This window comes from Solanum lycopersicum, chromosome 4 (genome assembly GCF_036512215.1).
Source record: "Solanum lycopersicum chromosome 4, SLM_r2.1".
NCBI classification, from domain to species: domain Eukaryota; kingdom Viridiplantae; phylum Streptophyta; class Magnoliopsida; order Solanales; family Solanaceae; genus Solanum; species Solanum lycopersicum.
The window spans coordinates 37,242,331-37,267,657 of NC_090803.1; positions in this window are offsets into that span (position 1 = coordinate 37,242,331).

The window sequence follows — 25,327 nt, forward strand, 5'->3', positions numbered from 1 at the left end:
TCATGAACGCAGCAGGGACATTCGTAAGACCAAAAGACATCACTACAAATTCGTAATGCCCATACCTGGTTCTAAAAGCAGTCTTTGGCACATCCATTTCCCGTATTTTCAATTGATGATAACCGGATCTCAAGTCAATCTTAGAGAAGACACAAGCACCTTGTAACTGATCGAACAAGTCATCAATGCGAGGAAGAGGATACTTGTTCTTTATGGTTACCTTGTTCAACTACCGGTAGTCTATGCACATCCGAAAACACCCATCCTTCTTCTTTACAAACAAAACCGGAGCACCCTAAGGAGATGCACTTGGTCTAATGAAGCCTTTGTTCAACAACTCTTGAAGTTGGGCTTTTAACTCTCTTAACTCCGTGGGATCCATTCTATAAGAGTGGAATAGAAATGGGGCGAGTACCCGGTTCAAGATCAATACAGAAGTCAATATCCCTTTCTGGTGGTATACCAGGAAGATATGCAGGGAACACATCCAGAAACTCAGGGACCACCGAAACTGACTCAATCGAAGGTACTTGGGTAGTGTCATCTTTGAGATGTGCCAAGAAATCTAAACACCCTTTACTAACCATTTTCTTACCACGAAGAAAGGTGATGATACACACCAGATTGGAAGTGTAGTCACCCTCCCACACAAACAGATCTATCCCAAGCTTGGCTAACGTCATCGTTTTAGCATTACAACCGAAGATCACAAAATGCGGAGAAAACCAAGTCATACCCAGAATTACATCAAACTCAACCATTTCTTAGATAACCAAATCTACATGAGTGTTGCTCCCCACAAAGTTCACCAAACAAGACCTATGTACCTTTTCAACTACCACAGACTCACCCACCGGAGTAGAAACACGAATAGGCATATCAAGTAATTCACAATGTAAATTTAGACCATTAGCAAATGAGGAAGATACATAAGAAAATGTGGATCCAGGATCAAATAATACAGAATCCATGCAATCACAAACCAGAAGATTACCTGTGATGACAACATTAGATGTCTCCGCCTCCGATCTCCCAGGAAAAGCGTAACAATAGGCCCTTTCGTTTGTTTGTCCGTTGCCCCTACCATGTTGTGATGTAGTGGCTCCAGTTTGCCCATCACCCCGGCCGTTTTGATGACCACCATTACCTCGATCACCACGTCCTCCAGAATAACGGCCTCTACCATGACCACCTCTACCTCTAGCCATTGGGGGTCTATAACTCTGTTTTGGACAATTTCTTCTAATATGTCCCATCTCGCCACATCCATAACACTCTATGGAGTCAAGCATAGGTCCCTCAGAGAAGTGTTAACCGGTATGATGTGGACCAACTACAGTCTGTAGTGAAGACTGAATGGGTCGAACTGAGTAACCTCCGGAACCCTGTCCTCTAGAGTAAGAACCATTAAACTCACCTCCCTTTCGAAACCTCTTTGATGTCGATGCCATGGTGAATTCATCTGGCTTCACTCCTTTCACCTCTACCACGAAATCTACCACTTCTTGGAAGGATTTTGCCGTAGCCGCTACCTGTAAGGCTGAAATCCGCAACTCTGACCTCAACCCCTTCACAAAACGATAAATCCGCTCTTGTGGACTGAAACAATGTTTAGTGGCATATCTGGATAGTGCACGAAACTTAGCCTCATATGCATTGACCGACATCCTACCTTTCTCTAGGCTCAAGAACTCATCCCTTTTCCTATCCCTCAAAGTCCGGGGTATATACTTCTCCATAAACAAGCTAGAGAATGAGGCCCAAGTCATAGGTGATTCCTCCGTTGGTTGACACTCAACAAGTGACCGCCACCACATTTTGGCGTTCCCTTGAAACTGATAACTGACGAACTCAACACTAAACCTTTCTACTATACCCATCTTGTGTAGTAGCTCATGACAGTAAACCAGAAAATCGTAAGCATCCTCAGATTCAGCACCATTGAAGATTGGAGGTTTCAATTTCAAGAACTTACTGAAAAGTTCATGCTGATCATATGTCATTATAGGCCCAATAGTCAGACGTGGAAACACGCCTATGTCCAATGAGGCATCCAAACGAGGAGCCATAGTGGCTGCATGTTGTACCTCTGAAACCGGAGGTGTTGGTGCAGAAAACACTGGAGGGGCCTGACCCTGATCAGACAACCCACTAAGATAAGAGAGAACCTGATTGATCATCTCTGGGGTAGGTTGGGGTGGCAATTCCTCATTTTGCACTTGTTCATTCTCCCCTTCCTCACCCTCTCTTACAACTTCCTCAGTCGGTAGAGGACTTACCGTCCTAGTATGAGACGGGATAGGTGCTCATCCTCTTCTTCTAGAGGACGTCCTCCCACGACCTCTACCACGGCCTCTTGCCACTACTCTTCCTCTAGCTACAGCCCCAGTGGCTGGTTCAGACGCACCCTGTCCCGCCGGTGCTGGTGTTGGCGCGGTTGTTGCTCTAGTTCTAACTATCTACGAAACAGAGTGAAGATGGTCAGATACAAATTTGTATCACCTAGATACCAATTGGACCCAAGTAATAGCACGAAAGAAAGAATGAAAGAATGGAATTTTTCTAATGTCTTATAGCCTCTCAAAGAATAGTAAAGGGGTCCCCCTACCGTTCCTTAAGACTCTACTAGACTCGTTCTTGTGTGATGAGACCAAGGAACCTAATGCTCTGATACCAAGATTGTCACGACCCAAAACCGGGCCGCGACTGGCACCCACACTTACCCCCTATGTGAGCGAACCATCCAATCTAAACCTTAACATTTCAATGTAAAATCAACATAAAGTAATGCGGAAGACTTAAACTCATTAATAAAAACCAATAACTATTATTATCCCCAAAATCTGGAAGTCATTATCACAAGAAAATCTACTTCAAATTACTAAATCTAAGAATTTCTAAGAAGCTAAAAATACATAAAAGCTAGTCCATGCCGGAACTTCAAGGCATCAAGACCTGAAGAGGAAGATCCAGTCCAAGCTAGAAGCATTAGCTCACCCTTATATCCGGAGTAGTGAAGACTGGCTAGAGTTACTGTTGAGTCAAAGATGACGGCACGTTTGCTGCACTTCGCAAATAAACAAGAAGAAAACAATAAAAGTAGGGGTCAGTACAAAACACGGGTACTGAGTAGATATCATCGGCCAACTCAAAATAGAAATCAATATATAACAAGTAATATCATAAAATCAGCAATGATACTCAACATGTAACAACAACAAGTATTATATGATTAACAGTTACCGTCAAGTTCACACGTGAGGACTCAAGCCTCAATACCATACTCATTTGGTAATTATGTTCATTAGATTGAGTATATTAACATCTTTCAAGATTCATTATGTTTATTTCTCTTGTGTCGGTACGTGACACTCCGCTCCCTCACATTCATTAATCCTCTTGTGTCGGTACGTGAAACGCTGATCCCCTAAATCTATGTGTCGGTTCGTGACACCCGATCCCCTAAATCTACGTGTCGGTTCGTGACACCCGATCCACTAAATCTACGTGTCGGTTCATGACACCCGATCCCCTAAATCTACGTTTTGGTTCGTGACACCCGATCCCCTAAATCGACGTGTCGGTTCGTGACACCCGATCCCCTAAATCTACGTGTCGGTTCGTGACAACCGATCCCCTAAATCTACGTGTCTGTTCGTGACACCCAATCCCCTAAATCTACGTGTCGGTTTGTAACACCCGATCCCCTAAATCTACGTGTCAGTTTGTGACACCCAATCACCTAAATCTACGTGTCGGTTCGTGACAACCGATCCCCTAAATCTCCTTCTATCAATTCATCAAGCCTTCTTTCTTACTAAGGCATCATCAATTTCAAGAGATAAGGGTTTTGAAAGATTTGGGATTCAATAACTTCATCATGCTTATATAATAACAATTATATAATTACATTCATGCAAGCATACAATTAAGCACATAGCAGGGTTTACAATATTATCAATACATATCATTCACTAATAAGAGTTTACTACGAATATCGTAAGAGAAACCATAACCTACCTCCACCGAAGAGTAGTGATCAAGCAAGTAAATTCCCAAAGCTTTGTTCTTCTTCTCTCCCTGTTCATTCGTTTTCTCCCTCTCTTGTGCTTTTAATTTTTCTTATTCAAACCCTCTTTCTTTTACCCTAATTAGTATATAATTAAGAGTAAAAGATGGAAATAATAACCCACTAATTAACTTAAGGTTACCTCTTTTAACCCCCAAGTAATTAGACTTATTAACATTAATCCACTAACTTTATAATTAAAGCATGAATAGTAAAAAACGTCCCTTAAAAAGTATAAAGAAATCCGACCCAGGCTGGGATTGTGCAACCTGCGATGGCCCGTCGTGCCTACGACGGTCCGTCTTGCAGGTCGTCGCAAGGTCCAGAGAGTGGATTTCCACTGAAGACTCTGTGACGGTCCGTCTTGCCATTTCGTTAGAATGTTCAGAGAGTCGATTTTCAGTACCCAATTTCAGATTTTCTAAGTGTTTTGAAACGAGACCCTGCGACGGTCCGTCGTGCCCATGAGGGTCCGTCGTGGGGTCCGTCGCCACAGCCTATTTTTCCAGAAATAAAATCCGCTGCTCAAAACGACTAAACAGGTCGTTATACATGGGTCTTATTGTAAAGGTATTTTAATGCTTTGAATGTGTTTATTCTGGAACGAATAGATGATTTTAATGTAAAACTCTAATGAACTCATGTTAATGCGTACTACAAACTTTTAGATTAAGAAATGGGTTATATGAGCATGTTTGTGTAGGATATGGATTATGGTTTTCTTGTGTTCTTATTATGATTTAGATACTTCTGTAATTCTTTATTATGATGAAATATTGAGAAGTTGGTTATAGGTGGTGATGGCTTTGTTATATGGTGAGTTTCTGATATTGTATGTGTCATATTATAAATCACTCTTGAGTGGTACAGTTCACCTTCTTGGTGGCGTTGTTCACTTGATTAATTTGACAATGCTTAGTATGGATTGTAAGTGTGGCTTTGAAGGAAAAATATGTTAAATTAAGTGATAAAGAAGTTTGTTCTTGCATTATCTATTATGAAGCTTGAATTACATGTTGTGCTTAGATTTTGCCGAAATGAAATATATGATTATGTGAAGTATGTGAAGGGTCTGATTTGATGAATGAAGGTAAAAAGCACGTATAGAAGTTAATATAAATGAAATTATTCTTATGCGTAAGGTGTGGTAACATGTTCACACACAATATCAGTTGAATGAATGTATAAGGCTAAGTTGAGTAAATAGAGGAGTTTTTAGGGTGACACTCTTCGAGTGTTGAGATAGGGTTTTTACTAGGAATCGCACTACATGCTAAGAGATTTTTAATATAGGTCAGAGGATAAATTCCATTTATGAGTTTAGATATGGTGTTCACTAGTTATCCATAACCTATAGTTTATAGTGCTTTGAATCCGTGGGGGATAGGTCTAGCACCGAGATGATATTAAGAAGAGGTGGTTAGACTTCGTGAGTTGACATGTTGTATTCCAATTTAACTCTTGATATGAGTACTTTTTACAACCATAATCTAGACCCAGATGACACCGGCACCATTGACCTCTCAGAGGTCGCATACTAGCCTACATACGTCACCCTTACTTCATCAAGGTTAGTTTTGGAAGGAAATTTGAACTTTTTGATTCGTAATATGCATGTAAGTCATTCTATATAGATTTTTATACGTTCACCATCAACAATCTAACATTAAGAACATCAAATAAATGAAGTAATTCAATGCTGCATTAATTACATACTCGCTAAAAATTGCACCAATACACTGTCTTAAATAAAACGAGAAAGAAACGCTAGTGGAATATACTCCACTAAGTCAATTATATAACTAAGCTAGAATATAATGGGCAAGCATTCGTGAAAGCATGATGGCCAACTATGTCTAGCTGAATACTCCACGTCTGCGTAACTTCAGCGTCGATCTGTAAACTCTAACCTCCACCTGTCCCTTCACCTAAAAATGTATAGTTGAATGGGATTAGTACACACTTGTATAAGCATAGGTATATGCAAGAACATTAAGGACATGTATGAGTAAGAATAGCTCTTTCCTAAAAACATTATTTATGGAAAGTCAAGTCAGTGGACTTGCCAAATCGGGATAAGGAATGTCAAGAGACATGGCAATTTTTAATTTAGAAAGTCAGGGGTCTAGCAAAATTTAAATTAGGAAAGTCATGAGACTTGCAAAAATTTATTTAGGAAAGTCATGCCATGAGAGTACATGCATCATAATGGGTATCATATTGTACACATCAGATAACATCTTACACATAGTACATAACATATTCCATATAGCACATAAGATATTTCACATCATTTGGTCATATGCTAGGAGATCTTGGAATCATAGACTTAATATTAAAACATCCCAAAAGGATGTCCCAACATATGAGACCTTAACTAGAGAGCCTTTTTTAGCAAACACAGAGACTGCTTCGTTCATTCATATGTACTTCATTTCATTCATTCATAAGCTACTTAACATTAGCCATACCTAGGATAAACTTTAAGACTCTCATCGATTTTGTTGTGCAGTGATCAAGATCACCTCTTGATTATCGTATTCTAACACCTTTAGTATTATTCATATCATTATGTGCATAATTTGAGGCTGGCCTCATTCATTCATTTGCAAAATTTAACTTTAATGGACATAGATTATGTTAGCATCATGAAATCTAGTGTCTGCCCCTCACCGAATTTAGGTGGAATCATCGGCCAAAGTTATCAAAAAAATGCTAGTCTACATAGGGAATTGAACCCACCTAGATCCCTATATTACATGGATAGGTTCAAAGACTATGAGATATAAGGAGATCCATACTCGGCATGCCGAACATTCTCATCTCATGACAGTTACGTGAACTTGAGACCTTCACGAAAGAAGGCATCAGTTGTCATAGCTAGCCTATCGGTGCTTAGTATAATGTTCTGTAACATATAAGTGATACGTCATGGAAGCTGGCTTCTAGTATGAGGACATCATATCTCAATAGATGATTTTATATCTCATCAATAGTATTAAGTATGCACTAATATCAATAATTTCGTTACAGTGTTCATAGAGAGTGGTCACTTCTTTAGATTTATACAAATAAACATATCTAACATACAAATCAAATGGAGCTAAGGACAACGAAATGCTACAGGGAACAACCCTAGTTTTTGGAATAACTTTTTGACGTGAACGTTCTTCAAGTGTGAAGAACTTTTATTTTCTAACAAGTTTTTCTTTTTAGGAAGAGGGAACGTGAGAAGAAAGAGAGATATTGACGTGAGAGAGAGAGAGTTAAGCATAAAAGGTTGTTTAGCCTTAGGTAAAGACATAGTAAAAACACGAATCTTTCAAACCTTTAAAAAATCTGATTTTTTTTCTTTTTCTTATATCATCTAATAAATATTAATTAGTTATATTAATTTACCAACTTAAAAAGAACAATTTAGATCATTGCTCTAACCTAGGTTTGAACCCGGTTGGAGAAAAAATTTCCTTAAAGGGAAATTTCGGCCCCCTCTACGAAATACCCCTCCACCTTAATATTTAACTAATAAATTACATAATTAGGGTAATAACGATCCTACCCTTAGCCTGGAAATAGACTATTTTACCGCTAGATCCCCCAAACTTAAGATTTCCTCTTTTTAAGTCCAGTAATGACTCATCCTGGTAAATATTCATATTCGGGATCCCTACATGGATGGACCCAACCTTTCCTAGATAAACTAACCCCCCAAGATAGTTTGCTTGGATGTTGCAAGGGGTCAGATGTTTGTTTCTAAGTGCGTCAAATTGTGTGAACCCGATCTTATTGTAGGCAATATAGACACACTAAACATAACTTATCATAATCATTTTTAGGGTTGTTCCATTAAACCCCACTTATGAACATTCGTTCCTGAATAACACTTCTTACAATCTATCACAACGCCAGTCATATCATAAAAACTATGCACAGTCAAGCAGTAGCACAAAGAATAGAGAGATAATGAAACTTCGACTTAAGAGTAGGGAATCTATCCTCAAGGACTTAAATGTTGGGGATAACGGGATCTCATATCGGCCTCGGCCACCCACGTAGTACCCTCAATAAGAATATTAATCCCCAATACCTTCACTGCGGCAATCTACATTTTCCTCAGTCGCTTGACCTGTCTGTCTAAAATCTTAACAGGTACCTCCTCATAGGAAAAATCTTCATCGACCCCCAATCCTTCAACATATAGAATCAATGCAGGATCACCTAGGCACTTCTTTAACATAGAGACGCAAAAGACAGGATGAACAGAAGGAAGTTCCACAAGCAATGCCAACTCATAGGCCATCTCTCCCACGAACTGATGGATCTCATATGGCCCAATATACCTAGGAGTCGACGTCCCCTTCATGTCAAACCTCATAACTTCCTTCATAGGTGATATCTTCAAGTAAACTGTTTCACCAACATTCAACTCTAAGGGTCGTTTCTATTGTCTACATATGACTTCTGTCGGCTGTAAGGAGTAGCCAACCTACCCTAATCACCCTTACCTTCTCTAAGGCCTCATGAATGATCTCTGGACCCAAAATGGATGACTCTCCAACGTTGATCCACCAAACTTGAGACACACCTTCTACCAAACAATCCCTTAAATGGTGCCATCACAATATTGGGGTTATAACTATTTTTATACAAGAACTCTATCAAAGACATATGGTAGTCTAAATTACACTTCAATTAAATTTCACACGCCCTAAGCATGTCTTCCAATGTCTGAATGGGCCGCTCTGCTTGCCGATCAGTTTGAGGATGAAAGGACGTGCTAAGCTTTACCTGCGTGCTTGAGTTCTTTTGAAAGGATTTTTAAAAATTTGAAGTGAAATGAACTCCTCTATTTTAAATGATACACAAAGGAATCTCATGCCATCTGAAAATATCATCAATGTAGAGCCTCGCATAATCCTCGGCTCTATCAATAGACTTCCCTAGGATAAAGTTGGTAGACTTAGTCATCCAGTCCACAATAACCCATATGGATTTATTCTATCTGCTAGTATTTGAAAGACAAACCACGAAATCCATATTAATGTCCTCCCATTTCAAATTTAGAACCTAAATAATCTGATTAAGACCGCCAGGCTTAATATGTTCCGCCTTTACTTGTTTATAATTAGGACACTTGGCCACATATTCTGCAATATCAATCTTCATGCCATCCAACAAAAAGATCTTCTGAAGATCATGATACATCTTAGTGGAACTTGGATGTATGGAATATCTTAAACCATGGGCCTTTGCAATGATCCTTGTCTGCAAATCATCATAATTTGGTACACACAGCCTGTCCTAGTACCTATGTATGTTTTCATCTACCAAAGCAAAAGACTCATTCATCGTAACCAACAATGAATCCTTCATCTCCATCAACACAAGATAAAGATGATGACCCTCATTGACTTCAACTACAAAGGATAATTATGAACTAGGATGGCCTGAAACCCCCCCACTAGTAGAGTCAACTAACTGCACACCTAGTTTGTGTATAGCTTTCACTAACTCCTTCTTCTCCTGCTCAACGTGGGTCGTAATTCCCATGCTCATCCTACTCAAAGAATTAGCTACAACATTAGCCTTACCATGATGGTAGTGGACATTCCTTTCATAGTCCTTCAACAGCTCCAACCACCTCCACTGACGTAGATTCAACTCCCTCTGTGTGAACACGTACTTGAGACTTTTGTGGTCTGTGAACACATCCACATTCACTCCATACAAGTAATGCCTCAAAAATTTAAGTGCAAAAACCATAGCTGCCAACTCAAGGTCATGAGTGGGATAATTATTTTCATGAACCTTGAGTTGTCTAGAAGAATACTTTATCACCTTACCAACCTTTATAAGAACACAACCCAAACAAACCCTACATGAATCACAATAAACTATGTTATTCTCACCACACTTAGGCAACGTATGTACCGTGGCTAAAGTGAGTCTATTCTTGAGCTCAAAGAAATTATTTTCACAAGTCTCCGTCCATTCAAACTCGGCCTTGTTTTTAGTCAAAGCTGTCAGTGAGGCAGAAATGAAAGATAAATCATCGACGAACCTTCGATAATAACCTGCCAGTCCCAAGAAGCTACTAATATCTGTAACAGTAAGATGTTTTGTCCAGTTCTTAACAGCCTCAATCTGTCTTGGATCTATCTCCACACCATTGTCACACACAACATGACCAGGAACTTCACTGGTCTATGCTAGAATTCACACTTGCTAAATTCGGCATACAATTGCTATTTTCTAAGTACCTACAATGTTAGTCTCAAATGTTGTTCATCCTCTTCCTTTCTGTTAGAGTAGATGAGAATGTCGTCAATGAATACTATGACTAAAGAGCAAAGGTATTCACGGAAAACCCTGTTCATTAGATCCATAAATGCAGCAGGTGCATTCATGAGACAAAATGACATAACTATGAAATCATAATGACCATAACGGGTACGAATGGTTGTCTTCGGGATATCTCGATCCTTAACCTTGATCTTATGGTACCCTGAGTGAAGTTCAATATTCAAGAAGAAACTAGACCCTTGGAGTTGGTCGAACAACTCATCTATTAAATTTATATTTTTTCTTGATGGTCACATTGTTTAGCTGCCGATAATCGATACACATTATAAGAGTTCCATATTTCTTTTTCACAAACAACACTAGTGTTCCCTAAGAGGATATGCTCGAGTGAACAACACCCTTATCAGTGAGATCTTTTAACAGAAGCTTCAACTCTTTAAGTTCAGCTTGAGCCATTATGACACAATTACCCCTTGGGCATTATTTTATTGGCCTTAAAGTTTGAAATAAAGTGATTAGGACGACCTGGGTTGTAACGTTTCTAGACTAGTTCTTCTTCATTAAGGAAATGAAATCTCACAACCCTACTACGACAATTCATACAAGCATAACAACAATGCAGCTACTCTATGCCTAGAATAACATCAAAATTATGTGTTGGTAAATTAACCAAGTCCGCATACCTAGTCTTACCACATACAACTATTAGGCAATCCTTGTATACTCTTTCAGTTCTTACATTTCTCCTAGAGGTGTACTAAAACTATAGGATCATGCAAAACTTCAAGCAATCTCCCAAATGTGAAAGCAAGTAAAGGACTTACAAAGGAAAGCTTAGACCATGGATTAAGTGAAGAATAAACAGACGTTGAGAATACTTGGAGCATACTTGTGACCACATAAGTGGACTTCTTCTGCTCCTCTCTGCCCTTCATGACATATAATCTATTCCTCTTAAGTGGCTCGGTTGTAGCTGCACCCTGTGGATTAGTCCTAGGTTGAGCATTACCTCTAGCCTGACCCTTGTTGTGTGGGCAGTTCTTAAGCATGTGCCCGCTCTTACCATCACCAAAGCAGGCATTAGTGCCTGTATGGACTCTCCACTGTGAGCACAACCACACTTAGCACAGTTCTTTCTAGGACGCCTCATATAACCTCCATTGCATTTCTTGGGCTCGGATCTACCTCTTCTAGGTGTTGTACTCCTCTCAAAGTTGAAGTTCCCTGAACTATGTTGCCCCTTTTTAATTATGGGCTGCCCAAGGACGCCAAACTTGTTTTTGTTTCTTCCATTGCTAGGACCTGCCTAATCATGAGGCTTAGGACTTTTAGCATCACGGACACCCCTCTTCTACCAGTTGTCCTCTACCTTATGGACATTCACCATCAACCTTGAGCGGTCAATGTTTTTGTGGAACATCGAAATTTGATACTCCTCCATTTGGCCTCCCTAATATCCTGGGGGAATAATCTCTCAAGGAAGTTTGTCCTAAATAGATCCCTAGTGATCCGAACTCTTCCTAAAGCTTGGCTATCCTGGCACATCTTGCACCAAGTCTTTGCAACATCTTTAAGTTGATAGGAAGCAAAATCTGCACTCTTAGTATCTGTGGCCCCCATAGCTACCAAAATCTAATGCATCTCGTCCATAAACTCATGGGGATCCTCTTAAGTCTTAGACCCTGTGAAAAAATCAGGATTCATCCTCCTGAAATCTCATGGCCAGTCAGCCATGCTACGAACCAGTGGGTTCTCCCTCTGAACATTTTGTCGGTTGACCTTGTCATTCATGGATTGGGCATTGATACTGCTGGCCTTTGCCATCTGGGCCTAAGATACCCGCACCTCTACATCAGTATAGCTAGAAAGATTAATCGGCATACAAACTCCTTCAACTAGAGCATGGGTTGGAACAAGATTGTCGTCAGCAATTGATCCTCCTCTCGTCTTACAAATGTTTCTCCTAGTTTTTGTTCTCTTAGAACAACAATGATTAATGTTAGACACGCTCATAACATCAAGAAATCAGGCATTAAGAAAAGGCACGATGAGATCAGAAGAACGGTAATTTTCTTATCCAATGTGCAGCTTCTAATTAAGAATAGTGGTGGACTTCACTACCATGACTTAGAAACTACTCAATGTTGTGGATGCAAACCAATTATCTTAGGAGTTTAACCTATTTATTTGATACAATCTTTTTCACAACCGGAATCTAGATTCCAGACGTGACCGGGATCGTTGACCTCTTCAGAGGTTGCACACAAGGCTAAATACGTCATCCTTACTTAATCTAGGTAATTTTCAGCGGCAAAATTCAAACTTGTTGATTTGTTAAATGCATGTAAGTCTTTCTACTTTAATTAATATACGTTCATTATATGCCTTCTATTATTAATAACATCAAATTAAAGAAATAGTTCAATGTTGCATTAAGTTTATACTAGCAAAAAATGTCACCAACACAATATCTACAATAAAATAAGAAGAAATGCTAGTGGACCATACTCAAGTGGCTCAATCCTATACCTAAGCTAGAATATAATGGGCAAGTGTCCTCAAATGCATGAGGGCCTACCATGTCCTGATGAATGCTCAACGTCCGGATAGCTACATCAGCATCAATTAGTAAGCTCTAATGTCCATCTATTACGACACGTAGAAATGTACAGTTTTATGGGGTTAATACACACTTGTACTAAGTAAGAGTATATTCAAGCACACACCAAGACATGCATGAGCAAGAATAGCTCTTTCCTAACAACATGATTTATGGAAAGTTAATTCAGTGGGCTCGCCAAATTGGGATTATGAAACTCAGAGGACTTGCTAACTGTGAATTAGGAAAGTCATGGGACTTGCAAAATTTGGTTTAGGAAAGTCATGCCATGAGAGTTAATGCATCATCATAAAAATCATATGGTACACAGCACATAACATATTACACATAGCAAATAAGATATTTCTTACAGCACATAACATATTTCATATCATTCGTTCATATGCCATGAGAGCTTGGAATGATGGAATTTAAATTAAGACTTCCCAAATGAGGGCTAAACATATGGGGCCTCAAATAGGGAGCTTTCTTTAGAAAACACAGAGTCTGCTTCATTCATTCTTACGTACTTCATTTCATTTATTCATAAGCTAGGGTAGCCACTAGCCATACCTAGGATGTAATTTAAGACTCTCATCGAGCTTTTTGTTCAATGATTAAGAATAACCTAGTGTCATTACTTAAGTGTATCTCACTTCTAAACTATCATATCCTAACATGTTGTGAATAGTTCATATCATTCTGTGAATCATTTGAGGCTGGCGTCATTCATTAATTTGAAAACATTAACTTCAAGCGACATACATCATGTGAGCATTATGAAATCCAATCTCTGCCCCACACTGAAGAATGGTGGAATCGCTGGCAAAAGTGATCCAAAACATGGTAGCATATATGAACCTCTTCAACCTTGCTAGATCCCTAAAGAAGGCCTCACCGGTCATAGCTAGCCTATCGTTTCTCAGTATAAATTTCCATTACACTGAACTCATACGTCATGAATATTGGCTTCTAGTATAAGGACATCATAGATCAATAGATGATTTATCATCTCATTATTAGTATTAAGCATACAATAATCTCAATAATTTCGTTAAAGTGCTCATAGAGACTGGTCTCTTCTTTAGCTTTACACTCTCATAAATGAGTACGTTTTGGTAACATATACTTAGGCTCATTTGAGATTGCTCTCATCTTTCACATTAGCCTGTTATCATGTTTTCACCATATTCATTAGCTTTAGAATATTTTCTCTTCCTAATTACTCACCCCTATTAACGTGAATGTTTATTTCATCATATGCCACTGCACTTGACCATTTAGTGTGTTTCACACACTTACTTGACCCTTCTAGTGTTTAATAATTTTGTTACATACATTGTAGGTTAAACTACTTTACATATATGCTAGACTTTTGGGTTTATACATACAAGCTTGAGGCTTCAATCATAGTTCATTTAAGAGATTCATATATTCCTAAGATTATGTGGTACAAGACTTATGCATCTTGTATGTATGCTAAGATCTAGATTTTGATCTATGTAGGAAACATTATTTTTCAACATTTATTCATGTATTACTTAGGTATCAATACGGAAATCGGGCAAGGGAACCCGATTTCAAATCCCTTGGATAACACTTACATTTTTATTTATTTTAGTTTGATCCACACAACATGGGGAACCAAGAACCCAACGCCTACTTTTCATTTTCCCTTTATTTCTCTCTTTAGTTTTTGTTTGTTTAGGACTGAGAGGACATGGGATCGAATCCCAACCACCTTATTATCTTTTATTTTCCTTTTTAATTAAACAAATTTTTTTGGACAAAGAGGGTGTGGGATTAAACCCCTACAATCTCATTTTCCTTTCTCCTTAGTTTTCTTTATTCTGCCGTGTGGTTGTGGGTTCAATTCCCATATGCCTCAATTTTTGTTTCTTTATATTCTATCTAATGTTTGACAGAGAGCTTTTGGACCCCAGACACCTCATTCTTATTATTTTTTTCTTTTTATTTTCGGTCAAGTAACACGAGTTCGAATCCCACATGCCACATTCTTTTTAACTCAAATTATTTCAATGATTTTTAACATGGTGAGGTCACGGGTTCGATACTCTGTTTCCTTACTTATTTTTCTTCATTTTACATAGCTTCTTAAAAAACATTACTTGGATGAAATTAACAAACAAGGTGCTGGAAAGTTGACTTATATTTTTCAGCTTCTTCTTAACAACATTTTGAATTAATTCTTAGGGCATTTCGTGAACCATTAAGCTAATAGTTTTTCACTCAAATCAGACACATTATACTTCATATGAACATAACGATTTATATAAGTTTGTGCACGTGATTACAACCATAAAAGATGTCATTCCATGCTCTAATCCGTGTCCAAGAGCAATAACATTACACACTTTGCACACATACTTATGACATAGTCTTGGAAAAACATACTTTAATAATTACATAAATCCGAACAGACATTCATGAACATGATCATCACCAAAACACATTATATCCGTAATTTCTACCAGCAAAAATATCCAACCTACTACTCTACGGGAGCTAGTGACTGGGACATGCAATGGGGAAGAACTCTTGTTTTCAGAATAGATTCGGTTGAGTCCTAAGGGTCTCTTGGTAAAGGAACAAAGAGTAAGAAAACCCATACCTTATTTTTACACTAAAACCTTGAAATTTCTGCCTAAAGACTCCTCCAAACACACGTCCAATTTAGAAAGCTTCAACACCAAACATCGGGGGAAAAATCCCTACCTTTTGCCTAACTTTTGTGGTAATGTTTTTATTTAGTTTTTAACGTGAATATTCTTCAAGTGTGAAGAAATTTTAGTTGTTCGTTATTTCTACTGTTTAGGCATACAAAACGTTAAAAGAAAGAGAGGTATTGACGTGAGAGAGAGAGAGAGTTAAAGGTGAAAGGTTTTTTAGGCTTAGGTAGAGACTAAGTCAAACTAAGACTCTTTAAAACCTTAAAAAAATCTAGTTTTTTTCTTTTTATTAAATCAGCTTATAAATATTAAATAATAACATTAATTTACCAATTTGACTAAAACAATTTAAATCACTGCTCCCACCTAGGTTCGAATCAGTGTGGAGCAAGATTTTTCAAAAAATAAATTTCGTCCCCCTATACCCAAAAAACTCCTCAACCTTATTAATTAAATAATTAATTACATATTTAGGGTTATTACGATACTACCCTTATCCTGAAAAAAAACCATTTTACCCCTAGATTCTCCAACATAAGATTTCCTCACTTTAAGTACGGTAAAGACTCATCTGGGTAAATCTTCATATTCTGGATCCCTAAATGGCTGGACCTATCCTTTCCTAGATCAACTAACTCCCCAACTTAGTTGGATGCGGTTTTGGAAGGGTTCAGGGGTCTGGTTCTATGTGCATCAATCTGTGTGAACCCTGTCTAATTGTAGGCATTCTAGACATATTAAACATTACTTAGCATATTTTTTAGGGTTGATTACAGTACTCCTCGTTAGCAGAGAATGAGTTACTTCGTAGCAATATCCTTATCCCTTAACTATTCGCCCACATATGTATAGCTATTGGGAAAACCAGTTAAATGCTCAAAAGAATAACCTTAAAGCCCATTTGTATGGGCTTTAAAAGGTATATTTTAAAATGTACTTTTGAAATTGCTAAACTTATTTTTAAAATAAGTAGTTATGTATTTGGATGAAAGTGTTGAAGTTAAAAAAAAAGATGTTGATGTGTTTGTCAAATAAGTGCTGGTAAACACTTTTTTATCAAAACTATCTAAAATAGCCTTAAAAGATGTTAACATGATAAAATTTGATTAATTTAACATTATTATACTTAAAAATGAAAAACAAAATTAAATTATATTTTACATCCAGAAATAATTATTTTTTACTATCATTCACATACTTCTTTATTATCACAAATTGTTTATAAATAATAATAATAATAATAATTTCTAATAATAATAATAGGACAATAATAATAATAATAACAATAATAATAAAAATGCATAATATTAATAATAAATAATAGTAAAATTAATAATGATATTAATAAAAATAATAAAAAACAAAATATTACTATTAATAATAATAATATAAAATGAATATTATTAAAATATAATAAAATATTAACAAAAACAACTACAATAATAATAATTTGAAAACAATTATAATATATTATAATAATAAATAATAATAAATATATTATAATAATAAAGAATAATAAAATAAATAATAATGATAATATAAATAATAATAAAAAAGAATAATAAAATAAATCAAATTAATATTAAATAAAATACTAATACTAATACTAATAATAATAATAATAATAATAAAATAGTAATAATACTAATAATAATAATAATTATTATTATTTTTATTATTATTATTATTATTATTATTATTATTATTATACATGGTCAACATAAAATGAGTTTTATGTTTAAAAAAGAAGCATCCCTCACCTAGCTTTTAGATTTTTACTTAATAATAATTTTTGACTTAAAATAAGTCACTTTTACAACTGCCAAACACTCGAAGAAGTCCAAAACTCACTTTTAAGTCATTTTGACTAGCTTTTAAGCCCATCCAAAAAAGCTTTTCCTCTAAGCAAGTGAGGATCCCTCATCCGATATGGGTTGATACCGGGATTCAATTACAAGTTCTCATGGTCTATGTCGATTAAGCTAACTCCCACAAAAGCAAAGAGTGTGCTACATCTTCTAAAGGAGTAATCTATTTAGGGTAGGTAGTTGAATGGGACGTTATTTATCAGTTGCACTACGTAGGCATTCCTAAAGGGGAGTGTTTGTGAGTCTTATTTGAAATTAATGAACCAAGTCTTCTAAAAGAATGTACTACTTAGTGTAGGTGGCGGTATCTGACGCTATCTATTTATTGCACTATGTAGGATGTTTCGAAAGGAGAGTCCTTGTTTAATGTTTTGTAAAAGAGTGTGCTACTTAGGGTAGGTGGTGGTATAGGATGCAATCTAATCATTTTACTAAATAGGCATTCGGAAAGGGAATTCTTGGTGTGTTGTTGGGTGTTCTAGTATTGTATTTCCGTTGAGTAGTTTGATTTTGTTCTCTCGAGTTGAGCATGCCAAAAGGGAGGTAGTCCTTAGATAGGGAAACTCCGATTGAAATGATGCTTATTTCCTAATTGGATATACTTTTGAAGTTCACTACTTTGGAGTTAGTTTAGTTCATTGTAGGGTTAAAAATGAGTTCCCTGTAATTTTTGGGTCACTTTTCCGTAAAATGCCTTAATTTGTTAAAATTATGAAAATTCTTGTCTAAGCGTTAAATTATGATCCTTATTTTGTTTTACTTCTATATTTATAAATTTTTTTACTTGATTGACATGAAAATGTGTTTCTATTAAATTGTCCCTTTTTGCATATTTTGCCATATGTCATACTTAATAAATTGTATTGTACTAACATCACACTTTTCTATACTCTATGATTATAGGTCGGAAGCTTTTGAAAGTTTGAAGGTAAGATTTGGGAAAGTTCCTCTTATGACAAATTATGTCCTCAAATATTTGAGGTCATAGTCCTTTTCATAGATTCTGATTTAAGACTTATTATTTATTTTCTTTTAAAAAGGACTTTGTTACTAAAATATTATGTCATGTCTTTAAGTTTGCTTATGACGATTAGAATCTTAATTATTTATGAAAGATTTCCTTTTTATTATTTTATTGATGACAAGTTTTAATGTCGCACTAATTTACATGACTTATCTAATGAACGATAGTTAAAGGGCTTGTATAAGACCCAAAAGGGTCAAGTACACCTTGTCATGAACCTAGGGTTATCCCTAACTTCTAGGGGGTGCTTTCGAGTTGTGACAACATTGCACATGTCTAAATTTATTGAATATATCCTAGGGTGATTACTCAATGTAAATGACTATGAATTAATGATTAAGTTATGAATATGAAATATATGATTTTATGAAGTACGAATATGTATAGTATTTATATGTTTTATGTGAAAAGTATTGTCATATAAGTATATACTCACACGTAAAATCAAATAATGAATAATTTAAGGTAATCTTGTAAAGAGGGAGTCTCTTGTAAGGTATTATCAATTGTACTGTAAACTAGATTGTGCTTTAATATGCTATATCCATGTAATAGGTTTTTTCACTTGAATTAGGATGATGAAAGGAAATTATCATCTAATACCTATGAGATATGCATTTTAGGAGTTAGACCACCTAAAGCCATTTTTATGAACTAATGTTACTAAAGACTTTTCAATAAAGCGAAATTTGCTTAGCACCGAGTGAACTTGATGATGAGAGTTTCCTTTTCACGATGTCGGAAATCTTTTTCACCATAGACCTCACAAGCTGAATAACTAAAATTCCCAATAGTCAAAAAGAGGTTTTGCTTGTATACCTCAAAGTTTCCATAAATATGTTGTACCATAGAACCTAGCTAGTGGATCCACCTAATACTCTAGAATGTGTAATAGTATGAAAAGTCTAAAGACTAATCTAGAGCCTAACATGAGGGTCTAAGAGTTTTAACACTTTTTTAAGATTAAATATAATTATATAAGTTATTTACGATTTTTTAGAATCAAAACGTCAAGAAATATCCATAACGTACGAAAACTAGCTCAAGAGGTGCTAGTTTGCCTTAGCCTATTTAACTAACTTTTAGGAACCTAATATCGATTGAATTTTTATAGTAAGGTATATAAAAATTATTCAAGTTGATTAAGGGTAGAAATTTTTGGTTACGAATCCCCAAGGATGGACCAAAGTTTCCTTGAGGAGGACCCTTGCATTGTGGCTAAAAACTGTCTAGAGAGAATACCCACCAATGGTTGCTGCCTACGAGGCATGGCCTTATCGATGAGGCATTGATGTACACTGTCGATTGTCCCCATTACATTTCCTTATGAGACAGTTTGGAAGGTCTTTTATCAAGAAGATGGATGTGTAGCACAGAAGGGACACTAGCCGTCCATTGACCTACGACCCCTAGGTCTGGTTCTCGTAGGTCACGTGTAACGACCTTTTTAGTCGTTTTGAGCAACAAACTTCAATTCTGGAAAAAATTGGCTGAGGCGACGGACCAAACGACGATCCGTTATGGGCACGACGTACCGTCGCAGGGCCTCGTTTCAAAACACTTAGAAAATCTGAAATTGGGTACTAAAAATCGACTCTCTAAACTTCGTGACGGAATGGCAGAACGGACCGTCACAGGCGTGATGGACCGTCACAGGCGTGATGGACCGTCACAGATTGTTCAGTAGAAGTTGACTCTCTGACCCTTGCGATGATCTGCAGGACGGACTGTCGTAGGCATGACGGCCCGTCACAGGTGGCGCAAATCCCAGGCAGAATCGGATTTCCTTACACGTTTTAAGGGACGTTTTTGGACTATTCTTTCCTTAATTATAGATATCGTGGGTTCATATTAATAACTCAAATTCTTGGGGGTTAAAAGAGGTGACCCTAAGTTAATTAGTGGGGTATTATCGCCATCTTTTATTCTTAATTATATGTTAATTATGGTGAAAGAAAGAGGGTTTGAATAAGAAAAGAGAAAAGAAAAGAGAGAGATAGATTGATCGATTGAGGGAGAGAGTCGAACGAGGAAGAAGAATATCAAAGCTTGGGAGATTGCTTGTTGATTTCAATTCTTCGGTGGAGTTAGGTTATGGTTTCTCTTACGATATTCGTAGTAAACTCTTAATAAAGAATGATATGTATTGATAATATTGTAAACCCTGCTATATGCTTATTTGTATGCTTGCATGAATATGATTATGTGATTGTGATAAGATAAGCATGATGAAAATATTGAATCCCAAATCTTGAAAAGAAACTTTAATATACACTATTAATGATGATGCCCTTGTATAGAAGAAGGCTTGATGAATTAAAGTGATGGGATTGATGATGCCTTAGTATAGAAGAAGGCTTGATGAATTAAAGTAATGGGATTGAGGGTGCCTTGGTATAGAGAAGGCTTGATGACTTACAGAATGATATTAGTGGATCGGGTGTCACAAACCGACACGTAGAATTAGGGGATTGGGTGTCACGAACTGACACGTAGAATTAGGGGATCGGGTGTCACGAACCGACACATAGATTTAGGGGATCGGGTGTCACGAACCGACACGTAGAATTAGGGGATCGGGTGTCACGAACCGACACGTAGAATTAGGGGATCGGGTGTCACGAAGAGACACGTAAAATTAGGGGATCGGGTGTCACAAACCGACACATAGATTTAGGGGATTGGGTGTCACGAACCGACACGTAGATTTAGGGGATCGGAGTGTCATGTACCGACACAAGAGGATTAATGAATATGAGGGATCGGAGTGTCACGTACCGACACAAGAGAATTAATGAATATGAGGGATCGGAGTGTCACGTACCGACACAAGAGAAATAAAGATAATGAATCTTGGAAGATGTTAATATACTCAATCTAATGAACATGATTCCCAAATGAGTATGGTATTGGGGCTTGAGTCCTCATGTGTGAACTTGACGGTAATTGTTAATGATATAGTGCTTATTGTTGCTACATGTTGAGTATCATAGTTGAGTTTATAATATTACTTGGTATATACTGTTTTCTACTTTGAGTTGGCCGATGATATCTACTCAGTACCCGTGTTTTGTACTGACCCCTACTTTTACGTTTTTCTTCTTGTTATTTGTGGAGTGCAGCAAACGTGCCGTCATCTTCGACTCAATAGTAACTCAAGACAGTCTTCGTCACACCGGATCTTCAGGGTGAGCTAACACTTCTAGCTTGGACTGGATCTTCTCCTTTATGTCTTGATGCCTTGAACTTCCGGCATGGACTAGATTCTTATGTATTTTTAGCTTCTTAGAAACTCTTAGAATTAGTAGTTTAAAGTAGATGTTCTTGTGATGATGACTTCTAGGTTTTGGGAATAATAGATGTTGAATATTGATAGTTATTGAATTGATTTTATTAATGAGTTTAAGTCTTCCGCATTATTTGCTGTTGTTATTACATTGAAATGTTAAGGTTTAGATTGGTTGGTTAGCTCACATAGGAGGGTAAGTGTGGGTGCCAGTCGCGATCCGATTTGGGTCGTGACAAACTTAGTATCAGAGCATTAGGTTCGTCGGTCTCATCACACAAGAACAGGTCTAGTAGAGTCTTAAGGAACGGTAGGGGGACGCCTTTACTTTTCCTTGAGAGGCTATAAGACTTTAGGAAAATTTCACTCTTTCGTTCTTTCTTTCGTGCTACTACTTGAGTCCAATTGGTATCTAGGCGATACGAATTGGTATCTGACCATCTTCACTCTCTTTCGCAGATGGTTAGAACTAGAGCAACGACTACGTCAACACCAACACCGGCCAGACAAGAAACAACAGAGCCAGCCACTGGGGCTGTGGCTCGAGGAAGAACAGCGGCGAGGGGCCGTGGTAGAGGTCATGGGAGGACGTCCTCTAGGGGAAGAGGACAAGCACCTAGCCCATCTGATACTAGGGAAGTGACTCCTCCACCGACTGAGGAGGTAATAAGAGAAGGGGAGGATGGGAAACTGAACAAGTGCAAAATAAGGAAATGCCAGCCCAACCTACCCCAGAGATGATCAATCAGGTTCTGGCTTATCTTAGCGGGTATTCTGATCAAGGTCAGGCACCTCCAGTGTTTTCTGCGCTAACACCTCCGGTTTCAGAAGTACAACATGCGGCTACTATGGCTCCCCGCATGGATGTTCCATTGGACATAGGCACATTTCCAAGTCGACTACTGGGCCTATAATGACAAATGATCAGCATGAACTTTTAAGTAAGTTCTTGAAATTGAAACCTCCGGTCTTCAAGGGTGCTGAATCAGAGGATGCTTATGATTTTCTGGTTGACTGTCACGAGCTACTACACAAGATGGGTATAGTAGAACGGTTTTGTGTGGAGTTTGTGAGTTATCAGTTTCAAGGGAACGCCAAAATGTGGTGGCGGTCACATATCGAGTGTCAACCAATAGAGGCACCACCTATGACTTGGGCCTCATTCTCTAGTTTGTTTATGGAGAAGTATATCCCCCGGACTTTGAGGGATAGGAAAAGGGATGAGTTCTTGAGCCTAGAGCAAGGTAGGATGTCGGTTAATGCTTATAAGGCTAAGTTTCGTGCACTATCCAGATATGCCACTAAACTCTATTTCAGTCCTCAAGAGCGGATTCGCCGGTTTGTGAAGGGGTTGAGGTCAGAATTGCGGATTTCGGCCTTACAGGTAGCGGCAACGGCAAAATCCTTCCAAGAAGTGGTAGACTTTGTGATAGAAGTGGAAGGAGTGAAGCCAGACGACTTCACCACAACATCGACATCAAAAAGGTTTCGAAAGGGAGGTGAGTTTAATGGTTCTTACACTAGAGGACAGGGTTCGGGAAGTTACTCAGTCTGACCAATTCAGTCTTCACTACAAACTGTAGTTGGGGGACCACCTCAGACCGGTCAACACTTCTCCGAGGGGCCTAGAATAGGCTCCAGAGAATGTTATGGATGTGGGGAGATTGGACATATTAGGAAAAATTGTCCCAGACAAAGTTATAGACCCCCAATAGCTAGAGGTAGAGGTGGTCATGGTAGAGGCCGTTATTCTGGAGGACGTGGTGGTCGAGGTAATGGTGGTCACCAAAACGGCCGAGGTGATGGGCAAACTGGAGCCACTACATCACAACATGGTAGGGGCAACGGACAGACGAACGATAGGGCCCATTGTTACGCTTTCCCTGGGCGGTCTGAAGCGGAGGCATCTGATGCTGTCATCACAGGTAATCTTCTGGTTTGTGATTGCATGGCTTCTGTATTGTTTGATCCTGGATCCACGTTTTCTTATGTATCTTCCACATTTGCTAATGGTCTAAATTTACATTGTGAATTTCTTGATATGCCTATTCGTGTTTCTACTCCGGTGGGTGAGTCTGTGGTAGTTGAAAAGGTGTATAGGTCTTGTTTGGTGAACTTTGTGGGGAGCAACACCTATGTAGATTTGGTTATCTTAGAAATGGATGATTTTGATGTAATTCTAGGTATGACTTGGCTTTCTCCGCAATTTGCGATCATGGATTGTAATGCTAAAACGGTGACGTTAGCCAAGCCTGGGACAGATCCGTTAGTGTGGGAGGGTGACTACACTTCCAATCCGGTCCGCATCGTCTCCTTTCTTCGTGCTAAGAAAATGATTAGTAAAGGGTGTTTAGCTTTCTTGGCACATCTCAAGGATTACACTACCCAAGTACCTTCGATTGAGTCGGTTTCAGTAGTTCGTGAGTTTCTTGATGTGTTCCCTACAGATCTTCCTGGTATGCCACCGGATAGGGATATTGACTTCTGTATTGATCTTGAACCCGGTACTCGCCCTATTTCTATACCCCCTTATAGAATGGCTCCCACGGAGTTAAGAGAATTAAAGGCACAACTTCCACAGTTATTGAACAAAGGCTTCATTAGACCAAGTGCATCCCCTTGGGGTGCTCCGGTTTTGTTATTAAAGAAGAAGGATGGGAGTTTTCGAATGTGTATAGACTACAGACAACTAAACAAGGTAACCATAAAGAACAAGTATCCTCTTCCCCGCATTGATGACTTGTTCGATCAGTTACAAGGTGCTTGTGTCTTCTCTAAGATTGACTTGAGATCCGGCTATCATCAATTGAAAATATGGGCAACGGATGTGCCAAAGACTTCTTTTCGAACGAGGTATGGGCATTACGAATTTGTGGTGATGTCTTTTGGTCTTACAAATGCCCCTGCTGCGTTCATGAGCTTGATGAACGGGATTTTTAAGCCATATTTGGACCTCTTCGTGATCGTTTTTATTGATGATATATTGGTATACTCAAAGAGCAAGAATGAACATGAAGAGCATTTGAGAATGGTATTGGAAATGTTAAGGGAGAAAAAGCTTTATGCCAAGTTCTCTAAGTGTGAGTTTTGGCTAGATGCAGTGTCCTTCTTGCGTCACGTGGTTTCTAAGGATGGAGTGATGGTGGTTCCTTCTAAGATTGAGACAGTGAAGAATTGGGTAAGACCTACTAATGTGTCAGAAATAAGGAGCTTTGTTGGGTTAGCTAGCTACTACCGCCGATTTGTCAAGGGATTCTCTTCTATTGCTTCCCAATTGACGAACTTGACTAAGCAGAATGTTCCATTTGTATGGACAGACGAATGTGAGGAAAGCTTTCAGAAGCACAAGACTTTGTTGACTACCGCACGTATCCTTACCTTGCCAGTAGAGGGTAAGAACTTCATTGTTTATTGTGATGCATCCTATTCTGGTTTGGGTGCAGTACTAATGCAAGAGAAGAGTGTGATTGCTTATGCTTCAAGACAAT